Below are 14665 nucleotides of genomic sequence, written 5' to 3'. Positions count from 1 at the left end.
TTCATTCATCAAACATTTGTCTACAAACATCATCCTACTTTGTTCCAGCCCTTATACCAATGACAGGGATACACACATGAGCAAGACCAGAGCTCCATCCCAAAGATTCCAGTCTGGGGAAAGAGATAACCCCTTAGAGGCAAAACTATAAATGCTTTGTTAAAGTCCATAATGTTGGTATATATGTTCAGGGTTCAGCAGGTTCAAAAGGGAGGTGGGGAACTAAGCTAACCCTAATTGCCTTGGAAGGTTTCAGGACAGAGCTGACCCTTGATACTCGATTCAAGTTATTTGCTTGAATGGATAAAAACATTAATAAATTGAAAGAACAGGGTGGAAAGAGGAGTCAGAAGTTACAAGTTCCAGATCTAAAGGCCATTTTTGGTGAGATGTTGGGCATGTCTCTCCCAACCCTTGACTTCAGTCGACTTCAGTCTCCCCATCTATGCACTGAGATTCTTGTCTGTCTCATAAGTTCTGTTCCACCTCTGATATCCTATATTACATCAAGCAAGGTAAAGGAATACAAATATTTTTCCAAATATGGGTTCTTGTAGCAGGCACAATATGTCCCTCCTGTCTCTCTAGAAAATAAGCCTCATTTTTCTTCACACTGTACGTTTTGTCAATGCTTGTTTCTAACTTGGTCTAGCTGGGTGTCTGAGTCTGATTCTTTGCAGAAGAGCAGTTACAGACACCACTGTCTGTTCCCCATCCATGGTGGTAACTGAAGCCAAGAAGGAAGCTAGGAAATTCTGGGAGGAAAATGGAAATGGGGCCACTGTGAGAAGCAAGGAGGAGGGACGCCAGCAACAAAGCACTGAGCCCCTGGAACAGAGACCTCATTACTAAAGTATGAGTCACGGTAATAGTCTGAATAAATCCCCATAAAGTCAGGGCTAATGGTGTCTGCTGGAGCCTGCATCGTGCCATAAACACCGAGCCAAGGCTGTGCTAATTGTCAGACCCAACAAGAGGGGCTGGGGAGCATGAAATGAAGGATTAGTTCAGCGGGGTGAACCCCAGCTTCTCTGGGGACGCTGGCTCTGCCTCCTGGCTGGCTAGATAGAGCTCCTGTGTGGGAGAAGCCTCACCACTTTCCCTTCTTCTTCTTCCTGTTTCTTCTGTTTTCTCCCCTTTCCCCCTTTCCTTCTTCTCCTTTCTCCGTTTCCTTCCTTTATCCAAGCTTTTCAGCAAGTAACCTGGGGTTTGCTGGACCCGATGACTGAGCCCCCTGCCTCATCATCACCTTCAAAACACTTTAACGATTTGATTCTCATGATGACTTTCTGATGAAAATTTTTTTGAGGAAATTAAACTTCAAAACAGCTACATGATGGGCCCAGGTTACACAGCTACTAAGTAGAAGATTTGGGATTGCATCCTAAAGTTGTTTGAAGTCAGGTTTCCCACACAAGATTTGGAATTGGGGTGTGGGTGTCAAGCACACCAATCATGGCTCGCTGACAATGTTACAGGGTCCTGTATGCTCCCGAGATGAGGGGAAAAGGTGTAACAGTGAGCTCGTCTGCCCCCTTCCTCCCTCCCCAGCACTCATTCATTCAACAAGCACTGAATGATCATCATATGTAGGCATCACCCTTTGTGCTGAGGATATAGAACCAAATGGCTCTTCGCACGGAACTACATTCACACGGGGGTGATAGTCGGTAAACAAGTAACGGACCACATATATGATACAATGGGCTCTGATGTTGGTGTCAGTGGTGATGGGAATGTATCGGGGAAACAACAGGAAGTCGTGACCATTTTGGTTTTCATCACATCTTCATAAAGGTCTCTCTCTCTGGGCTTCAGTCTGAACTTGATTGTTGCCTGACTTTCTCAGTATAGGGTATACCATTAACCCACAAAAATCTCCTAAAATTATCATGCCAAATATCCTCTGAGCCAATTTTGGTTACTCAGAGACTCAAGAGGCCACTGTTGGAGGGCAATGGGCTGTCGCTGCCATCACACCCTGCCTTTCTTGGAGAATTTCAGCCTCCCTGAGTCTCCCAAATTGAGATTTTTTTGTTTTGTTTTCTTCCATTCAGCTCCGTCTTCTTGGTCTTCCTAGAGCTGGGCTGTGTCACAGGCTCAGTTGCCTGTGTAATGGGCAGTAGCATCAGGGGACCTTACCATCTGGCTCAGACTGCCAGCTTTTAGTCTCAAGAACTTTCCAACGCCTAGGGCTCCTGTTGAATGTTAGGGGAGGAGAAGTATCCACGCTCCCTTGTTTGGTACAGAAGATGGCCCGAGACAGTGAAAGAAGTGCGTGACAGCTGCCTCTGTTAACTTTAATTGTATTTTATTCCGTATCTTAGATGCCTTTTTCTTTTTTAGATGCCTTTTATCCCCATGGGCAAACTTCTCCCCTCCTTCTGAGTCCATAACGAATGGCATCTTCACCATGGAGACAGGTTTCTTTAATAACAGTGATCTACCCATCTTCTGAGGTCCCGTAGCAAAATCTGCCAGAGCCATATAGGTCTGGATTCATATTCCTGCTTCCTCTATATGCCAGTCATGCAACTCAAACCTTAAGTATTTGTCACAGTGATATCTGCCATCCCACACTCTCTTTGGCAGTATGACCTTGCCATTTTCCCATCGCAAACTAGAGTCTGATTTCTAAATTAATCCACACTCTCCTTGTAGAGACTTAGAATAAGGCAGAAGGGACATCGCAGGAGTCTGGTGCTAAGTGAGTGGAACCCAGCTGCCACCAGGGCCTCAGCCACATGGAGAGGCCACATGTAGGTGTCTCTGATAGGCCGTCCCAGCTGCACCCAACCATGGCTCACCCCAGCTCAGAAATCTCTTGATGATTCCAGCCTCTAGCGATTTGAGTCTTCTCCATGGCCTGGACACTTTAGAGGAGAGGCAAGGTACCCCTGTTGTACCCTGTCCTAACGTCTGGCCCGCAGAATCGTGAGCAGAATAAAATGGCTTTACGTCCTGTGACTGGCGTGGTCTCTTCGGCAGCAAGAGACACCTGCAACAGTGTTTCCATTTGTAAATCAGTGAGATGGGGAGAGACTGCCAGTTGTAGAGTGCAGTCGAAAACACAAATGAAATAATATACAAGGAGTACTGTCAATGCTGACATTTGGAGGACATTTAATAAATATAATCCCCCCACTTCCCTTTTAACTATAGCATTTTCAAATGTCCATGTGTTTTATCAGAATGTCTGCTTCTCTTCAACAGGGGTTGAATCACATTCAAATTGTAAGCTCCCATATTCCCTGTTATGTATCGTGTGTTTAAAATTTTTAAGAAAAAATGTTGACTTCACAGATGAATAAGGAAAAAGGAAGAACACTGGATGGGGAGTTAGAAAGGTTAGTTATCAGCTGTGCGGTCTTGGTTAATCTCCCTCCCTCTGGGGATTATTTTCCTTACGTGTAATATTAAAACACTGTGGTCAGCGGCGGAACACCTGGCAATTTCCCTCAAACTGTCACAGAACTGCTGTGGGGAAGAAGAGCAGATTTCCCCGACTCTCAAGTGCTTTAGTCAGGACCCTGAATAGAACACATAGGGGCGAGATAATAAAGAACTATGTAAGGGGTCAGAAATGCTCAAAGGTTGAAGATCTCTTGTGAGCCAATGAATACCTTGGCCCTAGAGGTGTTAATGTGGAAACAGAATGTTTTCTTACGGCTCTGCTTGGAGGAAGGGAAGCGCAGGATTGGGCGGATTCTATCCCCTCTATTGCTATTTATAATGCCACTGACTTCTTCCAGCTCCAAAGGTGCCCACATTGGTGAACGTTCTTTGGACTTTCTGGTCCTTTCTGTAATTCCTAGGTCGGTGGGTCTGGGCTGGTTTAGATGGGGACCTGGCTGGTACAGCAGCCTAGAGTCTGGGTCACCTGGGGATAGTCTGGCTTATTTATTTCAGTGATTCAGGGGAAGGGAGTAGGACTGGAGAAGTCGGGGGAGGAATATTGATCAGGGACTGAATGTTAAGTGCACTTCCTGAGATGATTACAGGCCATGATTAATGGTCTGCAAGAGCTCACCGGGGGAGCCCTAAGTGTGGACTACTGGAAAAACCTCTGGGAAGTGTGGGTTCAGACACTGTTCTAGGGGGACCACAGAGAGCAGACATTAGGTTTGCTCCTCTTCAGAGGAGCATCCACATTTATTTGGTGACAATAGGTTAGGTTGCATTAATAGCCAATTTCCAAAGGTTTTAGAATTCATGCCACTAAAATTTAACTCTCACTTACATAAAGTCCATCCCTCTTGTGAGGGCAGTAGCTCAGCTCTCCAGGCAGCTCTGGTTTTTGTGACTCTGTTTTCTCAACATGAAGTCTCAACGTGGGAAAAGGGAGCAAGAGATTTCGGTAGGGGAAGGGGTTGCTGAAGGCACTTGCACCAGCAATTAAAAGCTTTATGTCCTCAAACAACAGCTCATGGGTGAGAATTATTCACATGGCTCCTCCTAACTACAAAAAAAACAGGAAAGGTGGTCCTTCCATAGATCCAGAAGGAGACGAGGACCACGTATGTGTGAGCACTAATAGTTTCTAATAAAGGAGGAGAGAGAATGAGAACGAGAGGATACCTGAAAAGTATCTGGGGGAATGGGACCAAAGAAAAGAAAGTAATCTCCCTGAATTTCAGTTTCCTCAAAGAAAGATGATCACACCCGCCACAAGAAGGGTATTGTGAAGATGAAATGAGAAAACGCAGAGAATCTTATCCCTAGTCCTCCTTCAATGACAAGACATTTAAAGAAATGGAATATTATTTTTATAATTGGTGATTGTACTAGTATGAAGCCATAAAGTGCCTGAATTTATGGGGATGTGAAAGACTATCTGACAGGGCTTTCTCTCCAGTGCAAGAATTTCCAGGAAAGTAGAAAATCCTAAATGCAACTACCAGAATCGGCTAGGAAGCTACAAACATGCATAGCCTGATTCAGAAGGACTGAGGCAGGGACCCCTGTCCTTGTTTTGGGGTTCTGAAAGCTTTTACATGAGGCTAAAAGAATGTACCTGATAAGAAATTGGCAGGATGACTGGACATTTTCAAAACACACAGGCCAATTGCAATAAATCTGATGCTACTTTTCGGAAACCGCATGCTAAAAATAGTCATGGTTTTCCCGGATGTGGCATTATTTTGATGTTGGTCTTTGTGACCTATCTGTTTTTGCGTCTCTGCTGTGTTCCAGTCTTTTTTTTTTTTTTTTAAGATTTTATTTATTTATTTGACAGAGAGAGACACCGTGGGAGAGGGAACACAGGCAGGGGAGTGGGAGAGGGAGAAGCAGGCTTCCCACTCAGCAGGGCTCCATCCCAGGACCCGGTGATCATGACCTGAGCTGAAGGCAGCCGACCAAGGACTGAGCCACCCAAGCACCCCCTCCCTTTTTTTTTTTTTTTTTAAACCTTCTTGCACCATCTATGTCTGCAGCGTTCAGAGCTGTATCAGAAAACTCATGCTGTCTTTCATTGATGCTTTAATTCTTGCATCCCTTTATTTAGTCATCTGTTTATTCTTTTCTTTCTTTTCAAGAAGCCATCCAGTATTTTGGCTAGAAAACAAACATTTATCAAGCACCTGGTTTTCTCTGGGCACTGCTGGGCACCAGAGACTCTAAGGAAAAAGAATTATAATAGGGATAGAGAAAATAAGTACATAATTAGATAAAAATACATGATGGGAGTACAGGGTTGAGAATCTCAACCAGCCTGAGAATGTAGGTGATTGAAAACTTCTTAGAGGAGATAGCAGTGGACATATTTTTTAAGAAGATTTAGGTCAATGGGGAAGATGAGAAGAGCATTCTAGGTACACATGATAAAGAAGACAAGAGCAGGAGAGCCTGGCACATTTGCAGACCTGCAGGTATCCTAGGAGGCTCTTGCTGAATGAATGCTTAATGCATTGAAGCAAATGACCAAACCCAGTGACTAGAAAGTATTTTATTTCAACCTCACAGATTTACTGTAAAAGTTAAATTTGCTCATTTAAACATAATGAGTCCATCAGAGTACCAGGCACACAATAGGTGCTAGAAAAATATTTATTAACTCTCATTTCTTCACCATTGCATTGTTGACCTTAATCCCAGGGTGCCTAGCAGAAAGTAGCTGTTCAATAGTTTCCTTAAATTTATACACAGACACACACACACACACACACACACGTATATATATATTTTTTAAAATTTTTTCTCACCATAGTACATACCCTACCCAATGTCCATCACCCAGCCACCCCACCCATATATATATATATATATATATATATATATATATATATATAAAAGATTTTATTTATTTATTTGACAGAGATCACAAGTAGGCAGAGAGGCAGGCAGAGAGAGGGAAGGGAAGCAGGCTCCCTGCTGAGCAGAGAGCCCGATGCGGAGCTCAATCCCAGAACCCTGGGATCATGACCTGAGCTGAAGGCAGAGGCTTTAACCCACTGAGCCACCCAGGCACCCCATCCCATCCATATATTTTTAAAAGATTTAATCACCTATTTGAGAGACAGAGAGAGCATGAGGTGGGGGTACAGAGAATGAAGCAGGCTCCCCTTTTAGCAAGAAGACTAAGGTGAGGCGAGGCAGGGCTTGATTCTAGGACCCTGAGATTATGACCTGAGCCCAACACAGATGTTTAACCAACTGAGCCATGCAGGCCTCTCCACCCCACTTTTTTTTTTTAGATTTTAATAGCTTTCTGAAATTTAATTCAACAGCTTGGGACCCAGTCTAAGTTTTAACTTCTGTTTTTTTTTCCTGCAGACACTGAGGGGCACAAACAGAGCAGCCTCTTCCCAAAGCCTCCTTATTCCTGCACTTTCGTCAGTGCAGTCTGTCTCTCTGCCTCCGTAGAAATCTCAGCTCACATAAATCCTGTAATTAGAGGCTCCCACCCCCTTCGCTGGAAATGCATCTGTTGCCCTAGATTTGCACCCATTTGATTGTGGAGAGATAATCACAGGGGCTGCTACAGTCTACAGCTTGGCAAAGACAGAAACTGAATAAATTTTTGGTTTCAGGAGTAGGGATCTCCCTCTTACATCATACCCCTGCTTCCCGTTTGCCTGTACACTTGAGTTTAAGGCACAAAATCTTGCTTCTTCATTTGTTTTTCAAAAGCTGTGTAAATCAGGCAAGCAGTAGAATTTTTTTTTTTCTTTTGATTGATGAAGACTGTGCAGCTCAGAAAGATAAGACATTTGACTCTGGTCGTGGTTTTACTGCCTCCATGGGGGAAAATAAGAGAAAGTGGAAAAAAAAAAAGATTTTTCTTTTAAGATTATCTGCTTTCAGTGTGTGTGTATAAACCTATATATTATTAATTCAAATGAACATTTAAAATATTAGGAACATATACATATTGTAAGGCATCTATGAAACACAGGGAAGCATAAGGAAGAACCTGAAGTCATGCCTTATATCACAATTTAGGGATATTTTTGGTTGATATATAATGTGTGTATGCATCTACATAAAACTTTCACAAAATCAGGATTATACTTCATGCCCATACAGTTCTTGTTTCACTAAACTTGATACCACAAGCATTTCTCCATGTAATTAAATATTCTTCAAAAACACAACTTGGTGTGATTCCAGTAATGTCTGAATGTGTATCAACAGATCATCTGCTATTCCATTTGAGGGGAAAAAAGGAAACAAAAAACTGGGTAAAAAACAAGCTCTGTGTTCTATCCCCAATTCTGCAACTTCATGAGCCTGTCCCTCACGTGTCTCCATTTGCCTCTCTGTAAAATGAGGATGACAGTGCCCTTTTTACCAATCACCCAGTCTCGTTTGGAGGCTCCCATGGAGCCACAGTGATGGGTTTGCCCAGGATCGCAGAATTTCCTGGTGCTGCCTTGACTGTTGTGTTGGTGAAGGTTCCTGTTACTGTTCTCCATGGGTCCATGCACAGGCCCCCCACGGGAAGTAGGTTTTTTAAAATCATTTCTGCAAGCAGAGTACTTGCATGGGCGGTGCAGTTCACAGGAAGCAACTCTGCTCTGACTGTCCTCCTGTATTGTCTGTCTTGATGAAAAATGACCAGTTATTATTTCCTACCTTTGGGTCTAGGAGGCCTGAAAGAAATCAGTAGCCACATAAAATAGCTGCTGTTATTGTAACAGCCTTTTCATTGACAGATTTAAGTGTAAGGTGTTTGGTATCGATTGCTAGCATCTGTCCTAAGGAGGCTGCACTGTGGGGAAAGCAATGATAATGGTGGGAATGGCATCACCAAGGGCTACTGAAGGCTGAGTGGTTTCCCTAAAGCTTGAAGAGGGAGAGTATATTTGGCTCTCTCATGACAGGCTCATGAAGTTGCAGAAGAGGGCTATGGAGGTATCTTGCTTTTCAGGGTAAGTGTACACCCATAAAAGGTGTTTTCAGAGGCATAACCCTGTAAAGCAAGTACTGGTTCCTTACTGGAGTACTTGCTGATTTCAGAGGATTGAAATTGTCATTCCCAGTTTGATATTCAGTTGGCTCCTTTTACTTATCTTTCAATATTTTTGGTCTTTCTTCTCTGCAATCAGCACTGAAATGGAAAAAGTGAAGCAATGTAAAGCACATTTTATATCTTAAGTGATTCTTATAACATAATAAAACATTTAAATATTTATCTCCCCTTCTTCACTTTATTTCTGTCTTTCATATTTCCTTCCGTCCCCTTCCATGCTTGAATTTTTCCCTTTACCACACTGTTGACCTTCAAAAGACAGAGTGTCTACCACATGTATAAAGATGAGACATTAAGCCTTGTAAGAAACGAAAAGTTGATTATGACATAGTCTTTGCCATCAAAGAAACTCACTGAGGTAGAATGTGTAGGCATGTATATGTTCTCATAAGCAAGGGTCTTAGTCCAGAGTGGAGGTGAAGGTAATAGAGTAGAGGGGATATATTTAGAGAACAAAATAAAAGAAGATGACTAGATATGAAAAGTTGAGCAGATGGAAGAGTCTTAGATGACTGAGAAGTAAGACTTAAAGTTATATATTTTCTGATGGAAAGAAAGAGAGTGGTTTCCATCGCAAAAGAAAATCAATTCTGTCACCAGAGTAGAAATGGCTGGTCAAACATTAGAGCTCTGGTGCTCACAACTGGAACAGAGGTAGGGATTTAGGAGTCACTGGCAGACAATCAAACTGGAATTGTAAAGTAGGTAGTTTCTCCACAGTAGGACAGAAAAGGAAGTGTGTCCTGCTTCATCAAGATCAAAAGCTTCTGCACAGCAAAGGAAATAGTCAACAAAACAAAGAGGCAACCCACGGAATGGGAGAAGATATATCAAACACATGAAAAAATGTTCATCATCACTAGCCATCAGGGAGATTCAAATTAAAACCACATTGAGATACCACATTACACCAGTTAGAATGGCCAAAATTAGCAAGACAGGAAACAACGTGTGTTGGAGAGGATGTGGAGAATGGGGAACCAACCCTCTTACTCTGTTGGTGGGAATGCAAGTTGGTGCAGCCACTTTGGAGAACAGTGTGGAGATTCCTCAAGAAATTAACAATAGAGCTTCCCTATGACCCTGCAATTGCACTACTGGATATTTGCCCCAAAGATACAGATGTAGTGAAAAGAAGGGCCATCTGTACCCTAATGTTTATAGCAGCAATGGCCACGGTCGCCAAACTGTGGAAAGAACCAAGATGCCCTTCAACGGACGAATGGATAAGAAAGATGTGGCCCATATACACTATGGAGTATTATGCCTCCATCAGAAAGGATGAATACCCAACTTTTGTAGCAACATGGACGGGACTGGAAGAGATTATGCTGAGTGAATTAAGTCAAGCAGAGAGAGTCAATTATCATATGGTTTCACTTATTTCTGGAGCATAACAAATAACATGGAGGACATGGGGAAATGGAGAGGAGAAGGGAGTTGAGGGAAATTGGGAGGGGAGGTGAACCATGAGAGACTATGGACTCTGAAAAACCACCTGAGGGTTCTGAAGGGGTGGGGGGTAGGAGGTTGGGGGAGCCAGGTGGTGGGTATTGGAGAGGGCACAGTTTTCATGGAGCACTGGGTGTGATGCAAAAACAATGAATACTGTTACGCTGAAAAGAAAAAAAAGAGTGTGTCCTGATTGTCATTTCATGTTCTTGCCTGAAACACCACTGCAATCCCTCAGAATAGGCAGACCTGGATGGTTGTGCTCTCAGCTGAGGGAGGGAAGAACAATGGTAGGAAGTCAGGGAAGGTAGTGAGTAATTGACAGAGTATCAGAACCTCAATGTGTTACAATTTCAAGAGGTCCCACAACACCATAAGGTGAGTTCCCCTTATCTTAAAAATGGAGAAACTTGAGCCCAGGGAAGCAAAGAGTCTGGTCCAAGGTTTCCATGTGACTGGGTCTATTGTTGATTCACATTCTTCAGGTTTTTGAACCTGAAAGAACCAGCTCTAAACGCTGGATCTGCTACTTACTGGCCATCCACATAGCTAACTTCCTTGAATCTCAGTTTTCTGATCCATAAATAAACACCTTGCCAACTAATTGTGAGAATTATGATGAAATCAGGTATATGATGTGTCCGATATAGTAGTGTTCAGTACACAACCTTCAGTGATACCCGCAAGCCAGCATTCTCTTTTGGAAATTCATGGGGTCTACTGTAAATCATGTGCCTGCCATTTAATAGTGTACATCCTCCCTCCTGTCAACCCAGATGGATGGAGATACACTTTGGTTAGGTTGTTTGGGTGTTTGTCTCAAATGCTAATGATAGTTCACTTTGGCAGAAAAACAAACTCAGTCCAGTGAGGTTCTTAGGACATTAGTCCAATCTGTTAACAAGAGAATCTATCTGTCAGGACCTCCTGAGCAGGCGTCTCACACATAGAGCTCCAGAGGCACAGATGAGACAACCACTGCCCTCTCATGGGGAGCCTGAGAACCGTAACTCCCTTCTCTGATCTAGAAGATAGCCCAGCATCTTCTAATACTTATTACCCCCCCCGCCTCAACCTCACCAAGCATATATTTTAAAACATGCAGCTCAGAAATAGAGAATGACTCTTGTTCAATATCACACAGCAAGTTGATGATGAAGACTATAGAAGAAATCTAACTTCCTAGAGCACAGTACAAGAAATTTGCCCCTGAGTTAGAGGGACTTTGTGTGGAAAGAACTAACCAACCCAGCTGTTGGATAAGGCTGACCACCTTCTTGTCAAATTTTCTTACAATGGTAAGAAACATCTGATGTGCTTCTCCATTCATTTTACCAATGAGTGGGTCATAGTGTGCAACAAAATTGGAGCCAGTCAAATAACTCTGGTTATAGGAATTCAGGAATTCAGAGATTTGGGATATAGACTAAGGTATGGAGAACTCCATCAGAAATTGAAATTGAGAGGAAAAAAGTGAAGAAAAGGATGTTGAAACAAAGATATGGGGCTTAAGACACATGTGACACAGAAAGATGGTAAGGAAGCAGAGCCAGACACTTAGATGACATAAGAGGAAAACATAATGAGAGTAGGAAGAACCAGCACAGATGATGTAGACAGAAGGGAAACCAAGAGTGGGAAGGGGATTAAGAGACGCAAACTTTCAGAACAGAGAATGTAGTCAATACCATGTCAGTATGGTGACAGATTTGACTTACTGTGGTGACCATTTCATAATGTATATAAATACTGAAGCATTAGGTTATACTCCTGAAACTAATATTGTATGCCAACTATACTTCAATAAAAAATTAAAAAAATAAAATATGTATTTTTTTTTAAAAAAGGGAGAGGCAAACAACCAGGAAATGTGTGGTTCTTGCAGCTACCAACAGGCAGCCAGCAGCAGGGGGCATCAGAACTCCACGGATATTAAAAGGTAATTGAGAGAGGAAAAGAATATCAGAAGAAATTGTGTGTGAGAGAAATAAGACATAGAGAAAAAGGGTGAGACCTCCTTCTTGTAACTTGAAACTAGGAAGAACAGTGAATAGTTCTCTCTCTGGGAACCTGCATTCAATGGTTTGGATAGCTCTCCAAGCATCTTCCTGTCCCACATAAACACTGAAGTGTGGACGTAGTTGTTTTAAATGATACCAAAGACTTACACGAAGACAAAGAGTCCAAGGGACAGAGCCTGTTCTTGGCCATCTAGTGCACATGTTCGCAGAACTCACTCAGTTACCCATAGTGTATCTAAAGGCAACAATCTTACTCTAACATCTTCCCCCATTTTACCTCCCCAGATAAGGCACCAATGGAAAAGTGAGCCTTAGAAAATAAACAACAACGGACTGATGTTGGAACACTGTTTTTTTTTTTTTTTTCGGTTTTGTCTTTCTCTTCTCACCCCTGCTGAGTAAGTCTTATTCTCCCAGCCTCTACGCAGACCCCATTTCCTCTGAGGTCTCTCCATCAATCAGTCTCTTACCAGAGAGAAAGATGTGTGTGTTGGGGAGAGGGGGGGTGGTAAGCGTACCGTTTCAGTTTTTGAGGTTTCTGATGGGCTCAGCTTGGCTCAGGTATCCACCTGCCTTGGGCCAACCACATTCACCAGGACAATGACATATTCTGACTGGCTCAGCCTGAATGACATGCCCACTCCTGTGTAGGCAGAGATGTGGATGGATGAAAACATGGGGGTATCTACTGGCAGAATGAGGGGTTAGAGTCGTGATCCCTGAAGTCACAGCAAGTGAGGTCTACAAAGTACATCTTAAAGGAAGTTGACTGTTACTTTGAGCTACTTTCCTCATCCGTCCAGTGGCATCAGTTACACCTGCCTTGACCCCCTCCAGGAGTTATGGTGGTCTGCAAGGAACTCGGAGCAAATCATACTTCCTCCTAACAGTTATAAAGATGAGCAGCAAGAAACGATGGAATATGAGTGAGGAGTCTTGGATGTTAGTTTTGACTCAGACATAAATATAACCAGCAATAAAAATTTTGAGTAAGTTCCTTATCTTGCTAGATTTAAGTATCCTTAACTATAATATACACACGTAATATATAGAGGTTTACTAGGTCAGTATATTTTTTAAGCTTTTTGTGTTCGTTAGACCCCCTCCAAGTGTCTGAGGAAAGATAGATGCCTTTACTGTCCCCCTCAAAGTCAAGAAATTCATGAATCCTCTACAAGTCTCTCTGTAGACCCCATGATAAGAACTTCTGGATTACATTGCCCTTGAGGTGATATCTGACTCCATTCAATGGGTTGAAAAGAGGGGCTGCATTCTTAGGGGAAAAGACAATTGTGAATCAAGCAAACATACATCTCTCCTTGGTTTAAATCCTCTTCCTTGAAATATAACACATGTTTCTCATTATCTCCTTCCTCTGGACTCTTCCTTCTCTACTCTTCCTTATTCTCCCTCCATCACCTCATCACTCCTCCCTTCCAGGTGGTCAAGTGTGGGCATGATTGAAGTTTCTTTTCCATCTGTGCTAGCGGCAGGAAGTATTGTTATCAGGGAACTGGATGGGACATGTATCATCTCTTATCTGCATCTCCAAGAACTTAAACAGCTTCTTACCTCCAACCAAAATAAATCAAAGGAGAGGAATTTTAATTGTAGTCACCAGGTGGTGAATTCAATACATCCACATGAGTTTCTGGGCTGGCAGTGTTGTCAGAGGAGCTTGTGTCTCCAGGCAGGAGGATAATGGGACTGCAAGCCTGGAGATGGGGAGGAGGGGGAAGAGAGGACTCTGGGGATTGTAACAGTGGCTCCCTGGTGAGAAGGAAACAGTCAAGCAAGGCCTGTTAAATATAAAGGCCAGAGAAACACTCCCTCATGTCAGGGTTTTCTCCACTCATGCTCCGTAGTCAACAGTTTCTCCAAGGGACCCATGGGGATTGCTCACACCGGCATGGCTCGCATGGCCCATGATGGGTCACACATATCCATAATTTTCCACTGATCAGTCAGGTTGGGGCCATGGATAGAGCTCTAACTTGGGTTTCAGACAGATCTGAACATGTATCTACTCTCAATATTAATTGTTGGTGCCTTTCAATTAATAAATATTGAGTATCTACTACCTGCCAGACACTCGTTCTAGACAGTAGAGAAATATCATCAAAAATAGAGAGTAAGTGTCAAGTTAAACATACACTTAGCCTGTTATCTAGCAATCCCACTCCTACATATTTAGCTAAGATAATATTTTCATAAAAAATGCTCCTAGCCACTTCATTCATAATAGTCCAAAAACCAGCATCAAGCTAAATCTCCATCATTAGGTCAACAGATAAACAGTCATATACTCATTTCAGTGGAATACTACTTAGTAATAAAAGAAACTATTGATACTCAGAAGAATATAAATGAATTGAAAGCATTAAAACGCATTATGTTGAAAGAATTGAAAACATTATGTTAGTAGAAGTAGCCAGATACGAAAGGGCACATACTATGTGATTCTATTTGAATGGGTTCCAGAAGTGGAAGACTAATCTATAGTTCTAGAAATCAAATCAGTTTGCTGCATAGGATGGGGAGGGGATCTTTTTTGGAGTAACAAAAATGTTCTGTATCTGATTATAGTATTACTTGTCAAAACTCATCACACTATACATTAAAACAAATACATTTAATTTCACATAAAGTATAATGTAATAAAGTGGTGAGAAAGAGAGGGATTTATTGCGGGCCACATAAAGCTTTGTTCTGGTGTGGA

This window comes from Neovison vison, chromosome 9 (genome assembly GCF_020171115.1).
Source record: "Neovison vison isolate M4711 chromosome 9, ASM_NN_V1, whole genome shotgun sequence".
Classification (NCBI taxonomy): Eukaryota; Metazoa; Chordata; class Mammalia; order Carnivora; family Mustelidae; genus Neogale; species Neogale vison.
Note: the sequence above shows the minus strand (reverse complement) of the source record.